Source organism: Oxyura jamaicensis, chromosome 4 (assembly GCF_011077185.1).
Source record: "Oxyura jamaicensis isolate SHBP4307 breed ruddy duck chromosome 4, BPBGC_Ojam_1.0, whole genome shotgun sequence".
Lineage (NCBI taxonomy): Eukaryota > Metazoa > Chordata > Aves > Anseriformes > Anatidae > Oxyura > Oxyura jamaicensis.
The window spans coordinates 35,043,963-35,069,513 of NC_048896.1; the positions used below are offsets into that span (position 1 = coordinate 35,043,963).

A 25,551-nucleotide genomic window follows, 5' to 3' on the forward strand; every position below is an offset into this window, starting at 1 on the left:
AATGTTTTATTACTCTTTCCTTTACCCCACAAAGCACATCCTGGATGGCTGAATACCTGAATAGATATATCCTAGATGACTAAAGTTCTCTTTTTCTTAGAAGGATTAAAATTTTATTGGGATTATTTTATTCACCTAGAAATTTTGAGGTGAAAATGGTATGCCTGGTAAATAGCAATGTATCACTTGTGCTCACAGTTCAGCCCTGTGAACTTGAAGATAGATACTTACATTATTGTTCTGCCTGCTCTGTGTTAAGATGAATTCAAATATAATATTCCTGCCCTGATAAATACATTCTGAGTTACATAACATGCATAATATACACATCTATACCATAATTCTTTGAAACTAATACTGCAGCCAGTGGATTAGGTATTTTATAAAAGTAATATTTGTAATAAAACTTGTCAGCACTAGCAACCTAGGAGCAGATGGGGTGTTGTAGAGAGCATATAATGATGAGTCATTGCAGTAAGTACACGTGGATCCTTCAGATCTTCCTTCAGTTTAGTTCTTTCTTTGGTTTAAACAGTGATTACCTGGCTACATAATTATTTAAAAACCCAAGCAAAAGTGATGTCAGCTTATATCCGCTAAGCAGATATAAGCAAGCTTTATCTTCTGAAAGCAGGTTCTTTCCTGCAATGCCACTTACTGATGTGAAATTAAATACCCACAGTTAAAATGTTTCACCTGATATGCTCTCTATTGTTAAGTTGGCAAATGATCCTTGACTGATAAAATAAATTTCGGAAATATATCAGCAGGAAGAGAGGAAGACAATATAATGATTAAAATACTGAACTGAGTCTGAAAATCTAGGACTGCTATTCCTGAACTCCCTACTTGTCCGTAAGCAGGCGTCTCTCTCTCCATCTCGGTTGCTCTGACACGGAAGTAAGGCCCATACTGCTTGATGTCACAGACGCATGGTGAAGAAAAAAAACAACACATGAATAATTGATAGATGCTTTAACCTTCAATAAATTATACTTTGCTGTGTTGATCCCACTGTATCTCCTGATACAAATAAATAAATCAGTTCCCTTTAATTAACTGCAATTACTTTTCTAGATGAAAACAGCAGGAGCCGTATTTCAAACTACTGCAGCAAGTAAGAGTTCACTTGTGCTCTACATCCAAACCACCACCCTTCCTGGGGCTTGTTTTTAGCTTCTGTAACAGTGGAAAGTTTCCTGTTGATCCTCAGCTCCATCAAGAAGCTGCTATGGATGCTCTTCCAGACTGCTCCTCATCTGCTGCCAGCCTGCAGGAGGTTCAGCCAGGTATTTAAAAGTAAAAGCAAACAGAAATAAGGGGAACCCACGGACTGTTAACAATCCAGCCCTTGGTTTAGATTACCTTAGTCTTGATCAGTTTTCAACTCAAGCACACTGGCAGTTTCCCAATGCAATTTATACAGCCCCAAATATCTAAAGAAGTCACTTAAACAAGACAAACTATAACTGGTATGAAAATTTGAATGATATATTCTTTTTTTGAAGGAAGGGAAAGACTCTAAACGTCAGGGTTTTGCAGATGCTTGTTTCACTTCAAGAGATTTGTGCGCTTCCTATTTCGGGGTAGTGTTCATGGCAGCTGTTTACAGTGTGAAATCTTTCATATTTTTTTTTTCAGATGAAACACCACTAAATTATTTCCCCACTTCATTGTTACAAGCCAGTTTAACAACAGGTTTGAATTTATTATATAGATTTTCAAGACTGAGCTTGTTTTATGTGTGAAAATAAACAAGAAGTATGAATGCCACTTACCATTTTTCACATTTTATATACAAGGCATTAATCAAACTAAATGAAAAAGATTAAACTCACTACTAGTTTGATAACACTGATTTTGCTGGATTTAGACGAAAAAGCAGTTTGCTCCCAAATTACTACAGTGTTAAATTTTCCTGTTTCTGATTGATTCCCTATGTCGCAGTCTGTTTATCTCAATGTATGAGCATACCACTGAATTAAATGGTAAGTCAATCACAGATGAGAGATTTTTATCTGAAGACACGAGGAATATTCGTGACCTTACTGTGGTAGCAACGTACAAGAAGGAATACATATACCTGGAGTCAAATGCAAGAGGTTTAAGTAAATTGGCTCAAATTATGAAAGACAGTGTCCAAATAAGATAATTTAAGTTACAAATTTATACCTGTCTAGGGAAATATTTTTAAGAAATATATTTGATTATTTGACTAAGAAGAATTATGTGTTTAAGAAATATTGTTATGAACCAACGTCCTGCTCAGGTCAGCAGGACCATTCATCTTAGTCATACAAATGAATGGGTAGGAGAACAGGGGCCAAAGTTAGATCAGGTTTGATTTTAACATGCTTATTTATCATTGAATTATTTTAAATCAGCAGAAACTCAAACATGAAAATAATCTCAGACATGAATTAAATCTCTTCCACTGCTATTATACGTAAAAAAAAAAAAGCTTTTGAAATTCACTTGAAACCCCCTGAAAGTTTTCACCAAAAAGCAAGGTTGAGAAAATAAGGAAATTAAAATTCTATCCTTACCAACAGTTGCTTTCCAAATACTCTACCTAAATCTGCTAGTATTTTTGTTTTGAAGCATACTTTTTCCTCCTGGCTAATGAACAAGCATATTGTTATCATGTGTTTCTGTTATCAAGGCTTTTGCCACAAAAAAAATCATCCCACTATCCTACTTCATTTGATCCCTGACCTCACAATATATCCCCTTTTATTATGGGATAATGAGCCTACTTAAGTATGAAGAGTTACCAGCTTTCCAAGGTGAAATAATCAAGGATATTGCACTTAATATCTACACCTGTAAATTACTTGCAATTTCATATACAGGATGCCTATAAAATAATGCAGTACAAATAGACACTAAAAGATTGTTCCTGTTTTATAGGAAAACTTCACAATCAAAATGACATGTACAGAACTAAGAAAAAAAAACTGGACTCACAAAGTTAGTGGCATAGCAGTTAAATCATCATGTTAATACCATATTAAAATGTTTATGCATTTATTTTTGCATTAGTCCACTTCAGGAGGAACAGGAAAAGGAGAAGTTAAGCTGAGGAGGGAGGAGAATAAAAGACGAAGGTGGGGGATGAAACTGAAGTCAATTATCTGTGTGGAGGGGAACTGAAGGCGATGGATCTGAGAAAGCAGTATCAGCTGGCACAGGGCACAGAAAATCTAGTTAAAGCTGTTGAGAATTCAGAGTGAATCCTTCACAGGGTGCTCAAGGCTACTGCCTCTGGCTGACAGGCCAGTTTCTGCTCAGAAGACTAACTATCAACTGGCTCTAAAGCTCTTAAAACCTCTCCTATATATCTCTGGATCCGTAAACAGTGTGGTCAAGTGGAGAAAACACAGCCCCAGAATACAAAGATCAGCACTAAGTTGTTGGACAGTGACTGAAGAACATGGACACAGTTCCTCATAATCATGTCTCACTTACCTATCTTTGAAGAGAGAACCTGGTACTGTATCACCCGACTCATATGGAAAAAAAGAAATCTAGTTAAATGATATTACTACATGCAAAAGCCAAAATAAAATCCAAAAGAGCACCAAAATTAAGAGAATGAGAATACAAAAAAGCTTTTTCATTTTCCAAATTAGAAAAAAAAAAAAAAAAAAAAAAAGTCTGATTAATTTGCACAATAATCATCCAGAATCAGCTTCAGAACTCTGCCTCAAGGACTGAATGTAAGGCCATATGAGACTGATACTTATGCAGCACAGCTGCCAAAACACCAGGCATTGATATTACCAAAATTATGAGAGTCTTAAAAAAATACTGGAATAATAACAATAACAATAAGCTAAAATAGATATTTATGTAGAATGGGGTGCATCCTACTGCTAATTTCTTAAGCAAATATCCCATCTCCCTACAGAAAGGCACGTTTAACTTCATTTGTTGATTGATTTCATTAGTACCTGGCAGCTACAAGGTCACAGAGAACTCAATGTAAGGGTGGGATTTCTATTTTTCTGGGAATTCAAACCAACTCCAACATAAGGTCATGTGTAGTTGTCTATAAAAACAGTGCTCCCCTGCTGTCATTAAAATGTGCATACATTAATTTTTCTTCCATGGTAAAGAATTTTTTGGAATAGCAATTTTACAGAGAAAATCTGCATTCTGGGACTTTTTGCATCTGTTCCCTACACATGTAAGATACTGTGTATGTGTTTGCAGAACTGCTTGGAAAATAAGCATTAGCAGAATGTTATTGTGACTAATTTCTATTCTCTGAAGAGAAACCAATGACAGTAGCACCAGAAGAGAAGGGGCAGACCACCACACATAATTCGATGCACTCTAGTTCACAAATCTCAGCTGCTCATCCTCAGCCAGGCAGTCCAAACTGGGTGAATGCTTAAGCTTTGTCACAGATCAAAGCCAAAAGAATGATATAGTGGAATTCTCCAGGGTGATTCAGAGCAATGTACATTCATGGTCTCCAAAACAATTGCGAATCCTTCAATATTGCTTATAGTTTCCCTCTATTATACTGTTAATCTCCACTGTGTTTGAGCTTTAAGCTTTGCCTAAAAGCTCTCATTCCAATAAGCCTCACTTATTTACAAAACCTGAAACTATGCTGTTAAAAAATGTATATGCAGGCAACCAGGAAAAAGTGTGATTTTCCCATAATGGCATAGCATTGTGTTTGAAACTAGTATATTACTGCAAAAATGTTTCAGCATCTCCATGCTGGAATGCAAAACAATGGTTAATTATTCAAATTGACCATTGCAAAAAGTGATTGTATGTTTAAAGAGCTACCTTGTAAAGTTCTGCTTTATTTTTGGGTGTGGACTTCATTCTGTATCTTCCTATAAGGAATTTATATGGGTGAAACCTATGATAGTCCAGCTGTTCACCCTTATTTGTAGGAATACTCCATCTAACTTACTGTAGCAAAATATAATCATAACGGTTTATCAAACTTCTTAATCAAACAGTAAAAAATATAAATTTCTTAAATGTAAAAAAAATGTGCATAATTACTTTTTATCAATTGCCATTGTTTTCCAGACTGCAAATGCAAAATATAGTATACACAGAATTTACTTTTTATTCATACAATAAAATCTGCAGAAACAACTTAGAGATTGCTTGCAGAGAGATGTCTCTTTTGTAGAAATAAACCTAAAAAGACCTCTTTGTTCAAGCTGCTTTGAGTATTTTTACTAGTAGGCCTTTGTATTTACTAATAGGAAAATTTCCATACAAAAGCACCAGTAGAGCTGATCACAGCTAAACACAGATTAAGAGCTTTATATTTAAGTATTTCAGGGTGTAATATCAATTTCTTTAAAACTGCCTTTATATTTGGATTTGATAATAATGTTCACATTTCCTGTTCTCTTCTGCTCCATGGTAAGAATCTGATGAGGCATTCTTGCTTGGTGCCTTGGACAATTCATATACTGAGCACAATCCATCCTTCCAGGGGGATACTGGAGTTTCTACATCCCTTTCAAATACTAAGTTTTGTGTTTGTCCAAGTAGCAATTTCAAAACTCTTACTCTATTCAAAACTCTTACTCTATTCAGCTAATGGAGATGTGTTCTTTGCTGTACATAATGGTTGAGTTTAGAAACTGAGAAATGAAATTTCAGTTTATGAGGAGATATGTTACAATTTCAGACAGAGAAGTCAGCTATAGCAAAAAGATACCATCCTATTTCAAAAAATTATGTGTGTGATACATAAAAGTCCATTAGAATGTTTGATTCTTCCTTTTCTCCCTTTGACAGATGCAGTTTTCATCGAGAAAATGATCCCCTGAAGAAAAGAGATGGAGATGAATCCAGTGATTCAAGAAGGTTTAGGAAATGTCTTGTGCAATGGGAGTAATTCATATAGATAGGTCCTTAAGGAGAAATCTTTAAAAACATCCATATGTTTAGAAAGACATTATAAACACCTGTTTTAAGGAAAGTTGGAGACTTAGGAGTTTTTTAAAGTTACAGCTTATATTATTGTCAAGAGAAGTCCAGATCATTTCAGGTCACTCCTTATCTCTACTGCCACATTTAGCATCCACTCTGAGCCAGGCTATATGAGTAGGGAAATTTATTTCTGTAGTTAAAAGAGAAAGCCTGATCTTCACAGGAGAAAAAATAGTTCACTTGTGTTTGGTGTTTTCTTCCCTCTGTCTTCGTGTGTAACCTTACTCGCAGTTAAGTTAAGCTTTAAGGCACTCTAGATCATAGAATCATAGAGTCATAGAGTGGATTGGGTTGGAAGGGATCCTAAAGACCATCCAGTTCCAAACCCCCTGCCACAGGCAGGGATGCCACCCACTAGATCAGGCTGTCCAGGACCTCATCCAACCTGGTCTTGAACACTTACAGGAATGGGGTGTCCACAGCCTCTCTGGGCAACCTGTTCCAGTGCCTCACCACCCTCTGAGTGAACAATTTCCTCCTAAACTCTAATCTAAATCTCCCCTCTTTTAGTTTAAAACCATCCCACCTTGTCCTGTCATTACCTAATTTAGCAGAGTCACTATCCACCTTTTTTATAAGCCCCCTTTAAGTACTGAAAAGCCACAAAGAGGTCTTCTTTAGGCTGAACAGCCCCAGCTCTCTCAGCCTTTCTTCCTAGGAGAGGTACTCCAGCCCCTTGATCAACTTCATGGCCCTCCTCTGTTAGAACAGGTCCACATCATTCTTGTGCTGGGGGCTCCAGACCTGGATGCAACACTCCAACTGGGGCCTCACAAGGGCAGAGTAGAGTGGGACAATCACCTCCCTCCACCTGCTGGACACTCCTCTGGTGATGCAGCCCAGGATGCAGTTGGCCTTCTGGGCTCCAAGCGCGCACTGCTGGGTCATCCATCAGAACCCCCAAGTCCTTATCTGCAGGGCTGTTCTCAATTAATTCTTCTCTCAGTCTGTACACATGTCCAGGATTGCCCCAGCCCAGGTGCAGCACCCTGCACTTGGACTTGTTGAACCTCATTAGGTTCACCTGGGCCCACTTCTTCAGCTTGTCTAGGTCCCTTTGGATGGCATCCCTTCCTTCTATTGTATCAACCACACCACTGAGCTTGGTGTCATCTGCAAACTTGCTGAGGATGCATTCAATCCCATGGTCTATACCGCTGATAAAGATATTAAACAGCACCAGGCCCAGGACAGACCCCTGAGGTCCACTTGTCACCTGCCTCTACTTGGACATAGAGTTACTGACTACCACTCTCTGGGTGTGACCTTCAAGCCAATTCCTTATCCACTGAATGGTCCACCCGTCAAATACATATCTCTCCAATTTGGAGACCAGGATGTCATATGGAACCATGTCAAAGGCCTTGCAGAAGTCCAGGTAGATGACATCAGTCGGTCTTCCTTTGTCAACTGATGCAGTCACTCCGTCATAGAACGCCACCATATTGTCAGGCATGATTTGCCCTTGGTGAAGCCATGCTGGCTGTCTCGGATCACCTCTTTGTCTTGCATGTACCTTGACATTGCTTCCAGGAAGATCTTTTCCATGATCTTCCCAGGCACAGTGGTGAGGCTCACCAGCCTATAGTTCCCTGGTTCTCCTTTCTACCCTTGTTAAAAATGGGAGTGATATTTCTCTCTTTCCAGTCACTCAGGACTTCACCCGTCTGCCAGGACTTTTCAAATATTAGAGAGAGGCTTGGCAACTACATCTGCCAATTCCTTGAGGATCCTGGGATGCATGTCATCAGGCTCCATAGACTTGTACATGTTTAGTTTCATCAGGTGATCTCGAATTTGCTCTTCACTTACAGTGGGTGGGACTTTGCTCCCCCAGCCTCCATCTACAGGTTCAGGGAAACAAAAGACTTTGGAAGCCTAACTGACATGAAGACGGAGGCAAAGCTGTTGAGTACCTCAGCCTTCTCCATGTCTGTTGTTAACAGTTCTCCCTTCTCACCTGTCAGAGGGGGTACACTCTCCTTGGTCTTTCTTTTCTGACCAATGCACCTATAGCATCTTCTCCTGTTATTCTTTACATCCCTTGCCAAGCTCAGTTCCATCCGTGCCTTGGCTTTCCTGATCCCATCCCTGAACACCCGGACAATATCCCTGTGCTCTTCCCAGGCCCCATGTCCCTGCTTCCACTGCCTGTGCATTTCCTCAGTTTGAACAGCAGGGCCTTGCTCAGCCATCCCGGCTGTCTGCCCTCCCCGCCCGTTTACTTACACAGGGGGATGGAGAGTTCTTGTTTGATCTTGATTGATCAAGAGATCAATCCCCTTGTGAATATATATGTACTACTGCCTTACATACGTTAGTGCACTCAATAGCTGAGATACAGTATATACTTGCATGGAACCTATAATTCAGTCTAACTCCCACAAAGATCAATAACAGTGAAAAATTTAAGTACACTTTACTTCAAGTCTTATGAGTTACTTTCTGACTTCAGTGAAATCTTACGAAGTTTCACCCAAAATTGACTCAATCTAAGATAACCACTACATCATCCGCCAACCGCAGCACCTTTTCTTCCTGAAATCATGTTACATCAGGATTTTTAATGTCAGTTTCTATGCAGAACATGAAAAGAAAAATAAATTATACAGTGAAAGAAAGAAAAAATACAATTATAAATTTACACAAAAACAAGTGGATATTTTAGATAAACAGGGTTAGTAATGCAAGCATTTCTTCAGCACACCATGATTTTATCTTTTATCCTTATTTTATTCTTACTCTTTAAAGGAAATTCTTCACATTGTCTGTAGACAGAATTTCTAACATTTTAATTTTTCAAAAAACAGCTAAGACAAACATCTGGCAGGAACAGATTAGGTAAGACTGACCTTGATTTGGCAGAAGATGAGAGATGCATTGGCTGAATAGCCACTTGATGTCCCTACTCATTCTATTTTTCTGTGATTTCTATGAAAAAAAAATGTGAAGCAAACATTAAACAACTGCTTGCAGTCATAATACTACTTCTCTACATCTTCTGAAAAGCAGCTGTTCTAGTATTTGAATTACCATCATAAGGCACATGTTTTCAAGAAAATGTAATAAAAAAGTCATCAAAAGTCACCCATAGCACAAAGGTTTTCTCTGGGAAAACCTGTTCCCATTACTTAAGATATATTACTCTTCAGTGTGTGTATATTAAGGTGTTTATATTCATTGAATGCAAAATCTGTTTCTAATTCTGTGCCCAAAATACATTAAGAGAATGCTAAATTTGCAAATACAACATTAACTCTGCTTTCTTGACTATTTGCACATAACTGTAGGCTGAATTTCAAATTGTTTTTAAAGGGACACTCTTCTAACTTCCACAGAGACAGAGTAATCCACTCAAGCTGGGACTCCAAGCAACAGTTGTTGCACCCCTTGTTATGTTTCTCGAGGAGTAGAATAAAGTGATAAATAACTTATATCTTGAAACATCTCATTGATTATTCACCTTTAACAGTTTTCTTGCCAGAATATTCTATTCTATTTAAATAAAATGTTGATAATATGATTATAAAATGTTAATAATATGATTAATCCTAAGATAGAATTCGTTTTCTTAACCAAAACCATAATTTAACAGCCAGTGGTGATCTTATTGAACTGAAAGAAATTCTTTGAAAAGTACCGCTAATGCTTGATTGTCAGATTCAGAGATCCGTATCTCACAGAGAAAGATTTTCAGGTGTTGAAGTTAATATCAACTTCTTTTTCAGGTACTCCAGTGCTGAAGCTAGCCAATCTAGAAGTTGACATCAAATTCCAGTAAATGGTGAGAAGCTTTAAATCTGTGACCTCATGGAATTTAGGATCTTAGGAGGAAAGCTCACAGCACCAATTTCTGTCTCTGAGTGATTCATAGGAAATAGAGAAGAAAGAACTCACCAGTTCTGCTCCGTGTGCCCACAACTTTCAGCGTAAGGTAAACTTTAAGCAAATTGGTTCTCTGTTTGCAAGGTTTTTTTTTCTTTTTTTTCTTACAGAACTAGCAACAACCTGAGGGGATGTCACAAAAAGAAAATTAGAAGACAGTGTCTTTTCAAACATGGAGTACAGGAACAGGGAAGAGACAAAGAGGGAAGGAGAAAGGAGATGCTAGTATTCATTTTATTGTGCAAAAAAACCTTTCTACTGTACAATATAATAAGAAATATTTAAAACATCATCATTGATAAATAGGTCTAAATAAAATGTTTCACTTTGTCAGTAGAGAATATAAGATCTGCTACATCAGATGTGGTAAGCAGTTTGTTTATGTCAGAGAGATCATAAAACCAACAAGTAGCTGCTTTGTTTTGAATTTACTCCACAAAGATTTAATTTTTGATAATTCACTACAGCTAATGGCTGTCCTAGTAATAAGTAAATAATAGGTAATAATAGGTAATAATAATAATAATAATACAATTAATATAGAATTCATTTGTTGAATGAACCAAAAAGTGATCAATGAACAATGAGAATTGCCCAGGATTTTTCCTTCAGGATTTTCCAACATTATCTTGCATACTTGGTAAGATATAAAACAAATAGTGCACTTCATGTTCTTCTTCCACAGCACTTGAAACTTCAAATCTGCTCATTGCAATGAATCTGAGGTTCTGAGCAGGCAGAAATGCAAACTTTGCAGATCACTAGACAAGATTTTGTTACCAGTATTATTTAAGATCATATAAAAATAGCAAAGCAGAGTTCTCTTGGCAGACATTTGCATTATTTCATGAACTTTAATAATTTTCATTATAGCTGAAATGCATATTTACAAAGCAATCACTTCATTTCTGTACACAGAGCATAACTTCTGGTACTTTACAAAAACATAAAAAGCACAGGACTGCTCAGTGTGGGTTTCTACTTCACACATACCAGCTTTCTACTTCAAGTTCTATCTGTGGTGGACTATAACACTAAATCTGCAAAAACTGTGTTTCACTATGAAAAGTATTTTCCTTCACTTAATTTAAACCAGTAATCACCTGAACTGTTATGCGAAATGTCACCAGGGATAACAAAGACCTTAATTTCTGAGTAAACAAGAGCCATGCCAGAAGTATTCCAAAGATGAAATAATATGTGAGTAAAAACAAGAAATTGAAAGTAAGTTCTTGGGCAATGATGTGTTTCTGGGTCCAATTTACAGTATATCTTTTGATTATATTAAAACTTTTATTGAATGAAATTAGGTACTGCAGAGTATGGCATGGCAGTGAAAAGTGATGTGCCTTATTTCAGATATGTTAAATGGAATGAACTCTGTTTTTGTAAGGACGAATGATCTATGTTCAGTTATGCAGCGTTTCAGGCTAATCTTCAGTGGCACTGATTAAGTAATTGCACTGTAAAAGAGCCCATGTTCTGCTTCTGACTCTAAATGAAATTTTCTTCATAGACTGAGAGAAAGTTTTTCCAAGAGCCTGAAACCTCTCCTAATGATTTTTTCCATAGAGGTCACTTGAAAAGTTTTTGTCCTTGAAAAGGTAACAAAGCCAATATTTTTCTTATTTAAAAAAATTGATTGTGCTCTCCAGCACTTTAGCTATCAGTGCTTTTTTGTGTCATGTTAAAAGGCTCTCATGGAAATTCTAATTCATCCAGTACAATACAAATAGCGTATAATCTATTATTTCTGCCAAAGGGTATTTTGATTCTACTGAATGATGCCAGTAGTCTTTTAAACATTTAGCAACTTTCTGGATATATTGTGCCACAAAGTGTTAATGATGATTATAGATAAGCTTAAAATAGCACATAAAGGAAATGGCAAAAATACATTAAAATCTGTTGTATGATTTGAGGATAATGGGAAAAACTAAAAGCCATAACTATGCTTATGTTTTTCATACAGCAACAGGAAATGGCAGAGAGTCACACAGTCTCACTGGAGATTCAAAATAAATGTGTCAAAATGGGGAGAAAGGCACAGACAAAATAATTTTGAAAGGCAAAACACTCTAGATAACAATCATGGTAAAGTCAGACAACTGTGAACCCCAGTTTCAGGTGTTAGAATAGCTGAAAGCAACTATTGTTGTGCCTATAATAAAGGCACTTCCACATATAGACTCTTGATGCTTAATGGTGATTATTAGGATGGTAGATAGAGGAAGAGAAAGAGCAGACAGTTAGCAGTCCTTCAGCTACCTGGCCTTTAACAAGCCACTGGTTCTTCGGTGTGTCGATAATCAGAACAGCATTGCAGGTACATATTCCAACACAACAGGGTAGCCTCCACAAAAAGAGAAGTAATCAGAAGCTGATTTGACTCAATAGACCAAATCCTTTCCTGTTACTTCAAACCACTGGTCTTTTGCGAGCAACGCAATACACTAGAAATGCACATTCCCTCTGCCAAGTGAATGTGGCCTACCTGCAGAACAACTTTTCCAACTGTTACCTCAGAAATAAAGAAGTACAAACCTCCTACCAAAAAGAGTACAGCTTTGTTTTTTTTCCAGAACAGAATATTACCTGACTTCCTTCTTCCAGCGTGAAAAGAAATAAAGCAATTTCAGTCTTGTTTAAGATAATGATAGATGGGGAGGGAAGTGAAGCAGTTTGTTTTACCAGTGGTATAATTAAGATAATACAACTTCACTAAACTCAGACCAGAATGCTATTTAAGCTTTCTAGGAAGACTGATATTCTGTTGTGTTCAGTGGAACTGCCTACTTGTGAGCTTGAACTTGTATTTTTACCTGCTAAATTGAATGCGGAAGTTTAACTCTTGAGTAACTCACATAATAGAAAATTTGCAAATACCTAAGCAAGAGTAACTTTTCAGATAATAGATATAAGTTACAGAGTTTTGATTTGGGATGGATATGCCACAAGCTTGCATGTGAGCATATACCTTCATTGTCAGCTGAAATAGAGACATTATGAAGTGTGGTATGTTTACTGGCAGTTGTCCTGAGCACTATAATTCAGTGTGAGGAACAATTAATCTAATTACAGCTAGATATGTCTAATGTTGTACGATACATCAAAACTCTTCAGCTTTTATTTACAAAACCTAACAATGAGGGCAAAAGCCAGTGCAATCAAAAAGCAGCCCACATGTTACAGCATACATGGAGCAAGCCATAAAGCCAGCTCTCCATATTTCCCATGATAAGAAAGGGTTCTCTTGGATAGGCTTAGATAAAATACTTCACATTATTCAGAAATATCCCATATTTTAAAAATACTGAATATATCCTTGTCCTTTATTCATTTGGTTATATATTTAAAGTCAATTTTGTATACATGTACAATCATGTGTGTATGTATATGATAATATGTATCAATAAAATATATATGTATATCGACTTTATGATATTTTCACATACATCTTAGTTTTCAAATCTCTGTTTTTTAAAATGCTTTTTGCTTACTATTTCTTCCTATCCTTAAGTTATTGATATTCTGCCCTAATTTTAAAACAAGTTTAATATAATCACTTAAGAGTAGCAGTGGTTGGAGAATTTGAGAACTGAATCATTTTTTCCTTAATAAGTGATCGGCTCACAATGAATACAAAAAGCAGTCAAAAGCATTAAATTAGATAAAATATATATGCAAACTATATAAAATTGTAAATGATGGATCAAAGCTTATTTCAAATCATTGATCTATATCCAAATATTGTTCTGAATAGAAGTGATTTAATACAACATTCAGCCTGAGACTGAAAAATATTAGTTCAATCATAATCCCCATCATATAGGAAATCACTCATAAAACAAAATGTGACCATAAATAATATGAAAGTATAGAAATTCTATCTGTATAAAATATATATCATATTAATAATATATATACTATATAGAAATATGTATTTATACACTGAAATACACTAGTAGATTGTATAAATTGAAATATTCTAATAGATTTATTCTAAAAATTATTCTGCACTCAGTGTACACATCATGTGGAGAAAAAATATTCAAGCTATTTACAGAAATCAGAGATTGATTTAGGCCATTGTGGTTTTCCAAGGAAAATGTCTTCATTTAAATATATATATATGAATAGTAGATTGCAAAACTGAATAATTCAGACAGGTATTAATATCCAGAGACAAATTCAGAGCTCTCTAAATGTTCTATATTATCAACTGACTGCTGACTATTAATGCACTCCATCCATAAGACAGCTTTATTTTTGAAGTTAAATCACTTGTTAAACTTATGGGTATTTATTTATTTATTTATTTATAAAATGGCTCTTTATTATACAATTTATCAGGAAAGGACTCTTTATAATACAACTCACTTTAAAGGAAAAAATATATATATTTTTTTTCAACAACTTTCCACATGGTTGTAAGGAGATTTACAAATAGGACAAATATAATTGTGAAATATTTTTTTTCCACCTTGAACTTACTCCTGTAAAGTTCCAAACGCAAAAGATTTGATAGACATAAAATAAATTCTCAAAAAATCTGAACATAATATACAGAAATAAAACTTCTTTAAAAGTTTTTCTTTATTTAATTTCAAGATCTCTCCATGGGGTCAGACAATGCTTAAAGCCGCTTTTGTTTTCTCAAGGACTGGTAGACCAGGCTAGGAACAACTGCTCCTGTCAAATGTTAAGCTTGCCACCACGTCTGTTAGCTGTAAAGAGATCTTAAAATAAATGTTTCATCTTGCTGTATTTACTTAAAAGTAATACTGATCTCAATTTCAGTTCAACTTTCAGTACTTAGCATACTAGTGAGAGAAAATTTATTTTTATTAAAGGTGTAAGTTATATTTGACAGACTGGTTACTGGTTTTTGATAGCCATTGTTAATCAGTTCTCTCACTTAGGAACTATTTTCCACCTCTTGCTACATTTTATGTGTGTTTTCACCACTCAGAATGATATTCAATTCAAAACTTACAATGATACACAATTCAGGACTTACCTATGCTCTGCTCAGCTGAACCATCATTCATGGTTTGTGACTGGTCACTTAAGTTTCAGTGGTTTGATCTCCTTTCAGGATGTGTGAATTTTTTTTTTAAAAGCAGACTAATGGAAAGGGAAAAATTAAAACCAAATATTTGTGTTTGCATGGGAATATTTTCATTTGAGATCATTTGGGTATATCATTTGGGCAAGAGATAGATCACTGTAGCAAAAGGGCACAAAAAGCTGGGTTAGTATGCTGGAAGAGTAGCAAAACATTTTTTTCTACCTTCATATTTTCCTCTAGACCCAGTCAGAAACAGGAGACCGGACTAAGTAGATTTGTGCTTTCACATTACAGATTTTTTTGTGCTTGTTCAAAAATCCATTCCAAAGTCTTTGTGTGAAAAAAAATGCCTATAAGATAAAAGTCTATAACCAGAAGTATTCCTGGATAGCAAGTAATGAATGAACATAATAAAAATGAGCAATAGTTAAAAAATTAGTAATGAACAGTATTTAACAAAATTTCTCTATAATTTTAGGCAGTTTTATCTCCTCCTTTGAATTTAAATAATTGTGGCACAGATGAAATAATGCTGTTATGTTCGCATACTGATGGGAGAGGAGTACTAACCACAGAAGGAGTGAAAATTATACTAATTTCAAATTGTAAAAAATGCTCACTTAATAAGGCAGAAAACAGAATTTTCACATTGCATAGAGGTTTATCTTTTAGTTAGGCAAAATGTTTGTTATTATCCTCTGGGTGGTTTTTCTCTAGCTTTTGTTTTGATATTAAACTTGCCTCTTCTATTCTCATTACCAGAATATTTTATGGCTAAATCCACTTAAGGAACCTATTGTGCTTTCTGATCAAAGTGGAAAATGAAGCCAGGTTATAATAAGCAATTTAATTTTTAATGAGCTGATTGAGGCCCAAGGTCATAACAAAGGGCACAAAAACAAAGAAATACAAACAACAACAAAATGTCTAGCGTGGAACACTAATGATAGCACCCTACATGTGACGAGGGCAAAATAATATTTGGCAGAGTACATCTAAAAGCTAGCCCCGTTGTATTTGTTATTTTCTTTCAGAACTCTACCTAAGTCTAAGTAAGGTGTAGCATATTAAATAATACAGAAGCACATAAAAATGCATGAGACTTGTTTTCTAAAAGAACTTAGCTAGGATGTTTATTGAATTTAAATTTCCCAAGCTCAAGCTTAAATGCTACAACTACAAGCTGAATGTTTAACCCTCTAATATCTCTTGTAAGTGCTTAAAAGGTAGTTAACTGTTACTCTGGAGTGTAATTCTGCCAGAATCCTGCATGTAACCTCCACTGAAGTCCTTGGGATTTGGCCTTTCAGTCTTCAGAAATAATAAATCAAATGTAAGTGGAACATTTACATAAACATGGTGTCCTTGCTTTCTTTTCAGTTTGTAAATTAAGTCATCAAACTTTATTATTTTTGAATACAGGCTTGTTTAAGATCTTATTTAGCATATTCTTCGATTTTTACTAGTGGACTTTCTTACAGCTTTCTCTAGCAGTAGAAATATTTATGTCACTAAGCCCTCTAGGAAGCACTTTATGTCAAAGGCACATATCATTTTACCCTGACAAAACTGCTATATCTATTACAAGTAACATCCTTATGAAAAACACTCTGGCTCATTAAAGGAATATAAAATTTAAAATTAAATTACGTATACCTTTACATCAAGTAGAATATAAGCAGTAGAGGGGATGCTGATGAGTTCTGCAGGTTCTACAGGTAGTCCACAGATCAAGTACAGTCCACGCGATGCTTTCATCTGTTTCACCAGCTTTTCCCTAGGGAACAGAAGCAACTGTTTGAACATCTAATTGCTGCTGGCAGGGCCAAACAATTCATCATGGTACTGTCACTGCCTCTGCTCTCCCAATGAGAGGGGAGAGGAAAGCAGCAAAGAGGACAGACATATCTTTTGTGTTCTGCCAACCTAAAGTGGTTGGCAGAACACAAAACTACCCCCTTTCAAAGAGGAGGAGAAATGGTATCCCTGCAGAGCTCTGAAATAACTGTTCTTTGTCAGTGACAGCAGCATGAAACACAGAAGGAGGCACGTGCCTCAGTCTTTGTCACCCCACAGAGCCATGAGCTGCAACTTTTACAAGTCAGAAGGCACCAGCTGAGGTCTGAAGGCAAAAACTGAGGGCTAGCCCTTGTGCTTGCTGTGATGACACTGACACTTCACCCTTTCTCAAAATGCTTTTTCTTATTAAAATGTATTCTAATCCCTCCCTTTCAGCCGTCTTCAAGTCAGGACTGGGGGGAATGGGAGGAGGACAGTACTATGTGGCAAACAGGTTTTCTATGGACCATAGACTCAGTTTGAGAACCACTGATTTTATGATCACATATCAATCATTTAAGCACATGCTAACACAGAAAGCATTTAAACACATCATAGTATATCCCATTTGTGGCTGTGTTATGTGACCTGTGCCCATGTCTAACCCAACTTATTAGCTACGCAGGTGCTAGACATGGCCCTTGGCTCTCCTGATTGATAGAACAACTTGTCATAACGAGAAACTCTGACTTTTATCAATGGATGTTGAGTGTTTTTTGTTTTTTGTTTTTGTTTTTTTCTCTGTTTCCTTTGAAAAGGAAAGGACCTCACAGGTCAGTGCCCTTGGGATTTTGTCTGCATGTCTTATTTCTACAGGAGGCAGAAGCGAAGCAAGGTGAGTCAAAAGTGGGGAGGGGAAGGAAAGATGTTTGGTGTTTGGAAAGAATCTTAAAGAATGAACATGGGGGAGTGGAAATAATAAAAAATATAAAGAGTATGTAAGAGAGTAATGTAACTGAGGACCCAGCGTTTAGAGATAGTACTGAGATAATCAACACTTTTTTTTTTTTTGAAAGGATACTGTATAAAGAGGTGTTAGAATATGATTTAGATATGATGTGTATACGTAGATTATCCATTACTTGCACAGTTCAATTTTCTTTACTGTATTTTATCTATTTATTATCATTACTGTGTTTTACTCTACTACATTTGGAAGGGATATGGCCATCAGTACCTCACCAGCAATCCAGCAACTAGATTAGAAAACTGCTTCAATTTTCTTCTTCTGCACATGTTCAGAGATGGACACATTGCTTCAAACCTTTTGGGGAAAAATCATGCATATCAGACAACTATGATATAATGCATAAATGCATTTTTTTCTGGCTGAACAGATGTTAGAAATGCTTTACAAAAGCTTTACACTGCTGTTTTAAAAGCTTTAAGAAAACAAAAAAAATCAAAGTGGATCTCTTAATTAATTCATTTTTGAATCTATTAATATTTCATTCAACATATACGGATATGTATTTTTATTTATTTTGAAGTAGTATATATACTTATTTATTATTATTATTATTTTCTTAATTGTTTCAGCCTGAATTAAAATTAACTTTTTCTTTATTTCAGGGGATTTCAAAAGAAGAACCCTCTTTCCCATTTTTTTTTCCAGACAGTTGTGTAATTGTGGCAAAAAAAAACAAACAGACAGTTGTTTTTGTCTAAAAATCTAAAAGGCAGTACATTGCTTGCTGTTATTTTTTCTTCTAATTCAATTCCTCTAACTTACCCTGAGCTCTGTCAATTTTCAGGAACTATACCTCTGTCTTCAAGCATTGCCATGAATTTTGGAATGTCAGCTGAAAACACAAACAGAAAAACAGCAGCTGCAGGTAATAAGATTTGATAGTAGCACACATTACATATAGGAGAGTTGCCCAATACAGTCTTGGACATAGTAGAAGTAGTTGTCCCTTAACCTAAAATGTAATTACACATATGATATAGACACACTTTAAATTAACTTAACATTAAATAATAATAATAATAATAATAATAATGAAAGGAATCTGGAATGACATTAAATCCAGAGAAATCAATAACATTTACGAAAGAAAAGAAGCTCAAAACTCAACCTGTATTTGTTATTATCAACCTACACAGTGCAGTCCCTGTACCAATATTATACATGGCATGGTCAAGAGTTACACCTCGCATGCCTATTAAAACATACACTCAATAAATAATATACATTCACTTAATACTTTGGCAAAGGAAGCATAGAGAAAAAGTCCTTAGTCACAGTCCTGGGAGTGATAAAAATTCGTCATAGCCCGAAATTTGTAGTCTCCTGTGTTCCAAATGCAAAGATGACTTGTTTAATTTTTCAGTCCAGAATTCATTCTTTTACAATGTCTTGACATTGAATCAACACACTCAGTGATGTACTGCCTGTGTACAATATAGGTGTGGGAAAGAGCTGATGGCAAATTACATTTATAAAAGAGCAACATGAAAGCTACCTGGTCTTTCCCCATTATCTGAAAGCAAGAGTCAATTTCACAGCAATTCAAAGAAACCAACAGTATCTATTACAAATGATCATGATGCAAACTGTGACAATTATTTTGGCTGTTCTGGTCTCTGATGCTAGGAAAATCCTAGCGTGCCTGAACTGAGCAACTCGATTTGTTTTGTTTAATTTGTCTTCCCAAAACTTCAGTGTGGAGTTAGTAAGAAAGTAACACTACGCGGCTGACCTTTAGAGTCTTACTAATAGTACCAAGTCAAATTGCAGCTTTGCTGGCTGACTGTTGACCTAACTAAAGGTTTTGACAATGTAAATTGCAAGTGACTCTTGAAGCTTTTGCAGACCTGTGAAAGCCCTGCAAATTCTGTTTCTCACATAGTTAAATCTTCTGTAATAAGATGATGGTTAGAGAGGTGGAAAATGGTAAGATCTCTTTAATATCATAAATGGTTTCCATACTCCTTTCCATCTTGTCTCTGCTGTGCAGATGGAATCAATTTGTGCCATTGGCAGAGCTATATTTATTCAGTTTTTTACTGATGCAAGTTGTTTGGTCTGCAGACACATGTGGCTGATTTCTTCATTAGTGAGCTTCTTTTTGCTGATGACTGTGAGTTGGTAGCTCACTCAGTCAATACCATTCAATTTACTATTGATGACTTCCCTTATTCTTCCCATCCCTTTACTTTTCCTGTGAACTTACAAGACAATGGAAGCACCAAACCAACCAAAACAGTGGCACGAGCACATGCACTCACACTTTTGCACTTAGCAAAATTTTCTCAAGCTTGTTGAATGTTTTTCTAGTTAGACAGATACAGACACACTATGAAACTGCTTCCATACTGGCAATTTTAACACTTAATTTGAAATATTATCATAGTGACCATATAGCCATGTGAAGCGAAGTCCCAGAACATGCACTGGGCATGTTTTGTTCTCAGAAAACTGTGGCATTTTAGTGAAATGTGACCATTTATTCTCTCTACGTGGGAGATTCAGTTTTGTATAGTGCCCTTCATATATCTGGAAAATTAAATGACTACATGCAGAATCCTCAAATTACAACAAATATTTGAACCTGATGTCCTGATCTCAAAAACTAGGCTATGATGATGATAAGGCAATACGGCCAAAATCTCAGATTTTTATGATCACCTACTGATACCTTCTTCCAAGAAAGCAAGTGCGAACTTCAATATCCTTTGATAGGATAATGAGAGTATACAGTGAAAGACTGGCTATAAGATGGCAGCGTATGGGGCAGCAGATTTGGTATAGTCCAGCTAATTCTTAGTAGCCAATGATACCTTTCTAAAGTTTCATGATATTTTGTATTGCACTGCCATAGGCTTCCACTTTTCTCAAATGGGATGGAATAAATCTCTGCACTCATAGGGGTGATGAAAGAGAAGATACTGCTTGTCAGCCTAGAGTAAAGGCTTGTACTTCTTCCAGAGGAAGAGAGCTGCACAGAAGCCCGTCCTGCGTCCTACATTTGCAAGTGTTCTCTTCTGCTACGGTATCATTCCTGTGACAGCAGCGCGACATACAGACAGGGTGGCAGTGGTGGTTTTTGTTTGTTTGTTTGTTTTGTTTTGTTTTGTTTTTCAACTGCTGGGATAGCCTGAGGGCACCTAGTGACCATCAGCCAGATGCCCAATCATATGTGATAGAAGCTCCAAGCCATACAGAAATGCAACACAGTATTCAGTAATTTTCTTGCAGCATTTCTCTCTACACAGATGAACCCTTAAGTACTAAACTTTTCTGCTAAGGATAACAGAGCTAATGAGCTTTGCTACACCATATGTCCATCAGCTAGACCATAACTACCTCCCCTGTCTCCTGAAATTAGTGGCTACAAAGCAAGAAGGACATTACAATCTTCTAAAAGATTAAAGATTTTATTTCCCCTGGATTAACTAAGCTAAAGTCCATAAACATTCTTCCAAGACCCGTGAGAAAACTTTGTGCTCTAAATGAATAAAACAATTGTTTCATAAAGGTTATACCACTGACACCTCATGAGAAATAATTTCTATCCATTTTTATCTGTTACCTTGTTTCTGAGTGCTGCAATAATATCTGTTGAATGGATGTCTTCTTTTTAAGAATTTTTAATTAAGTTCTCTTTTGCTATATGAGTTGTCACATGAACTTAGTGACTGATTGAAAACCTGCATGACTCTTGTAAGAGTCAGTGTGTGGGGCAGTGCTTCTGACTATAATTTGACCCATTGTTTTAAGTGGAGGAAGGCCACTTAGGAAAGCAGTATTCCCTTATATAAGAAATTTCATGTGCCTGAAATTTCCTCAATATAAGACAATGATATGTTGAAATTATGAACATTAATATTTCTACATTTAATACTGTATATCTTAGCAATGCCTATTTGTTCAGACCTTCAATTCCTGTACTTGCTGGATACTTCTCAAGAGCCATTCACAATGCCTTTAAGTACTGTTCTGTAGCACTTCACTATTTGCAAAACACTACATAAAGTGAAATACAATAGCTGACAGAATTTATATCTTTTATAGCTTTCAAAAATTAGACAGACTACAGCTTTCATTTCACAAACAGTCAATACAACCAGGTGAGGAGCGTGCAAGAAGCAGTGCTGCACTCGCTGTAGAACATTCATGCAAAGGCATGAAGGAAATCAATAGAAAATCCAGAAAAAGAATTATCAGTTCATAGTTACCTGTCAGTTTTAAACACTTTTTACATTACTTTGAAAAAAGGAATGTTGTGTTCTTTAGCTTCTATTGACTAGTGCTGACCAGCTTAGCAGATAGATTACAAAAACATGTCAACAGATGAAAAAATAACTTACAAAAAACCTTTCCTCCTATAAAAAAAAAATACTTCTTAAATTGCACAATGAAGAGAAATACATTCTTCAATTAGTAATTTATGATAATATATTTATTTTTTGTTAGGAGATGAATTCTGTATTTCCATCCTTTTAAACACTGATTAACATTTCTTGTCAGATCAGACTTATGACAGACCTTATTGAAAAGTACAAATTTGAGTCTGTGTATTGACTGCAATGTTATTTATAAAAACAAGGGGTTTCGTTTGTTTGTTTGTTTTTACAAAAAGATGGAGAGGAGGGATGTTTTCTTTTGCTAAAATGTTCCATTTATTTTTTCCTATTATTTTTTCCAGGCAAGAGGTAATGCTTCACTGAAAGAAGAAACAGATGAAAAGAAAATAAGAAATCAGGGAAGAATCCATTTCATCCCAAAGGTAAGCTTTCTTGTCCCCTTTATTGAAGGCATTTTCATTACATTGGCACTTGAAATACCTATTTCTTTCTTGAGGACTCCTGGAAACAGCCACATTCTCTGAAGATTTTTGAAATTGCATTTACATTAATTGAATTTCTGTGTTTATGAATTTCTGTGAAGCTCAATGGATATGGAAAGGAGGGATATGTGGGTAAGGAAAAATCATGTACAACAGGTAGGGTGTTTCAGAATGTTTTGATGTTGCTTAGGGAAGTTCAAAGAAAAAAAAAATATCTTTCTAATTCTTTGACATTGTCTAGTAAGGAAGGCAGGAAATTAAATTGCAAGTGGAGCATGGTTTTAACACAGAGCCTTGATATTTAGGGACAAAAGAAATCATCCCCCAAAATCGAGTGCATAAATAAAAGAATCCTATTAAAACAGAAAAATATGACCTAATAAAATCTTTCTTATAATCTGCAAAGTGCTGCCATCAGAAAGCAGACAAGCAATTAAACAAACATGATCTTGCATCTTGATTATCCTTCAAATCTAAGCACACTAGTGTATTTTTTTTTTCAAAAGTTATTCCATAACCTCTTTAATTTTCTTCTTCACTTTCTGAACAAGCTCCAAAATTCAAACCATGAAAGTGTCTTCTTTTCTTTTCATTTATTCTCTGTTTTATATTGAACTGTTCAAAATAATCTGTTAGTCATTAAGAGAAAACAATGGCTCACTGGAAACCCTTGCGAAAGTAGGAAATAAGTAAAATATTAGTAAAGGAATGGTAACTTCTTCCTAATCAACTCACTTGCAGATCTGTAGCTCCACCTAGAGGAGGACCTAGGAGAAGGAAGAAAAGGAGGAGGAGTAAAAGGCAGAGGAGGAAGAGGAAGGTCTCTTCACCTTAAGTGCTGGTTTTAAGTTAGTGTTTTTTTCTTCTTAAGATGTGATGCATTACACACTGTTCCCTGCTCTGTTAAAGAAGGAAGAAATACTCTGACAAACACCAATTCCAGTGGGAAAAAATATATATATTTTTCAGAAATCTTAAGTATGATTTTCTAAGATTTCTAACATTCTATGGTGCTCTTAATGGTGAGATTCTTTGAAACTTTTTGAAAAATAAGTACTGCAAAATTGGGTCTAAATTCTTATTTAAAAGCAAATTAAGAAGTCAATAGCACTTTATCTATTGATTTTGATTTTTACAAGACTGTGCCCTTTAGCCACTTTTAAAATGGAAAATGTAATATGTAAAATATATACACTGGTTTTGACATAAAGATAAATTATCTAATTTCTGTAATCTATCTCAGCCTTGCACTTACGCAGGAAAATTCCTGGGAGGCAGACACCAGGTCTTTGAGGCAACATGCAACATTTTGCAAGTCAGAACACAAATAACCTTAATATGAGAAACAATAATGGTCTCTGCCAATTCTTTACATTACATCTCCTTTCTACCACCTAAGTTCATTGGCCTGGGTCAAGCGTGAAGTGGCTCTTCCCTCAAGTTCTTACTTTAGCACATTTTATCAGCTAGTGACTACTTTGTCTCTGTCTTACAAGAAACACAGACCCTAGTATCAATACATAGATTTAATATGAACCCCTTATTTTTGGCATCTTGTAGAGGCTTAAAATTTATTTTGAATTAGAAAATAGACAAGCTCATTCAATGTGTGATAGATTTTGAAAAGGATCACAATTCCTTATTATAATAATAAAAACACATCAAACAAACAACAACAAACAACAACAACAAAACCACAACCACAAAATGTAGAGTAAAAAATAAAAAAGCAAATGAAATGTGCTGAAAAGCAGTTAAAGGATCAGTATGTAGGACAACAGCTGATAACTGGTGAATGTGGTAGCTTTAAAATGGATATACAGGTGATGATATGAAAAAAAAAAAGTGCATAAACAAGATTCATTATACTCTGCACAACCATCTGCAACAGTACTTATTTATTTATTTGTTTGTTTTGTAGTACATTTAAGATTTGGCTTAACAATATGCCATACAGTACTCGGCACTTCAATACTCCCCATAGCCTTAGAGTACATCTAAGCTTTTCGATTTTATTTTTTTGTTCCTTTTGCTCATGACAGATTTTGTCAGAGACTTCAACACAGTAGAAAGGTGGCAAGGACAGAGGGAGATAAAAGCAATTAACTCAGTGAAATAAAATTATCAACGTAATGTCAAACAGCTAGGGGGTTCTTATGTAGCTACAACATTACTGCTATCTGAGGGAAGAACTTCTAAGCTATCTGTTGCTACACTACCTAAGTACTGATTGTATTAAAGATGTCTCCCAGATGCTTCGTGCTCCGCTGACGCAAAGCAGTCATACGGAACAGTGTACAGCAACTGGGAGAGACACATGAAATGAGATCTCTCAGAATTTTTATATGAATTCCCGATCTGATCACAGTGCTAGGTGTAGAACAATCACAGTCATTGTAATTACTTCTGAATCTGTACCATGCCATTTATTTCTGTTGCTAACACAACTGTTTAATAATCCTTCTCATCACACTGTATATAGGTATTATCATTGAGCCTGCTTCTATAGAACAATGCAAATCAACAGGAGTGCCAGTAGACCAAAACTTTTCACTACTTGATCTCCATGGTTTCTAAGACCATTAATATGGGAGCAGCTTAACAATGCTGTGGATGAGATAGACAACACTCCTGCAATATAAATATGACGTGTTTGTCTGATGGATTTTGTAGTGAAACTGGGAATGCTAAACTGGATTTGAAAACCTGACCTATGTATTTGCATGTTAACATACTTTATTCTATTTGACTGTTCTCAATAGCAAAATGATTGCATTGGGTATAGTTTAGATTAACTTTCTACTTCGATTTCAGTTAAACTTCTTTTCAAAACAAAACAAAACAAAATGACAGAAATCTAAATACAGAAAAATAAATAAACATTTTAGAAGACCTTAAATAATCCTCAGTCAAAGAAAGATCTTATTATATGAGTACATCATTCCTACAGAACAAATGCTGGCACGTGTCTAGAAAATGTCCTTG

General features: G+C 35.6%; 1 long non-coding RNA gene across 1 annotated transcript; it reads right to left on the minus strand.

Moving 5' to 3' along the window:
* Positions 1-231: 231 nt before the first annotated feature.
* Positions 232-16,712, minus strand: LOC118166888. The gene is made up of 3 exons (XR_004750783.1): positions 16,592-16,712; positions 9,877-9,987; positions 232-280 (listed from the first exon to the last, which is right to left on the minus strand). It is a non-coding gene; the product is annotated as an uncharacterized LOC118166888 (long non-coding RNA).
* Between the last annotated feature and the right edge of the window lie 8,839 nt (positions 16,713-25,551).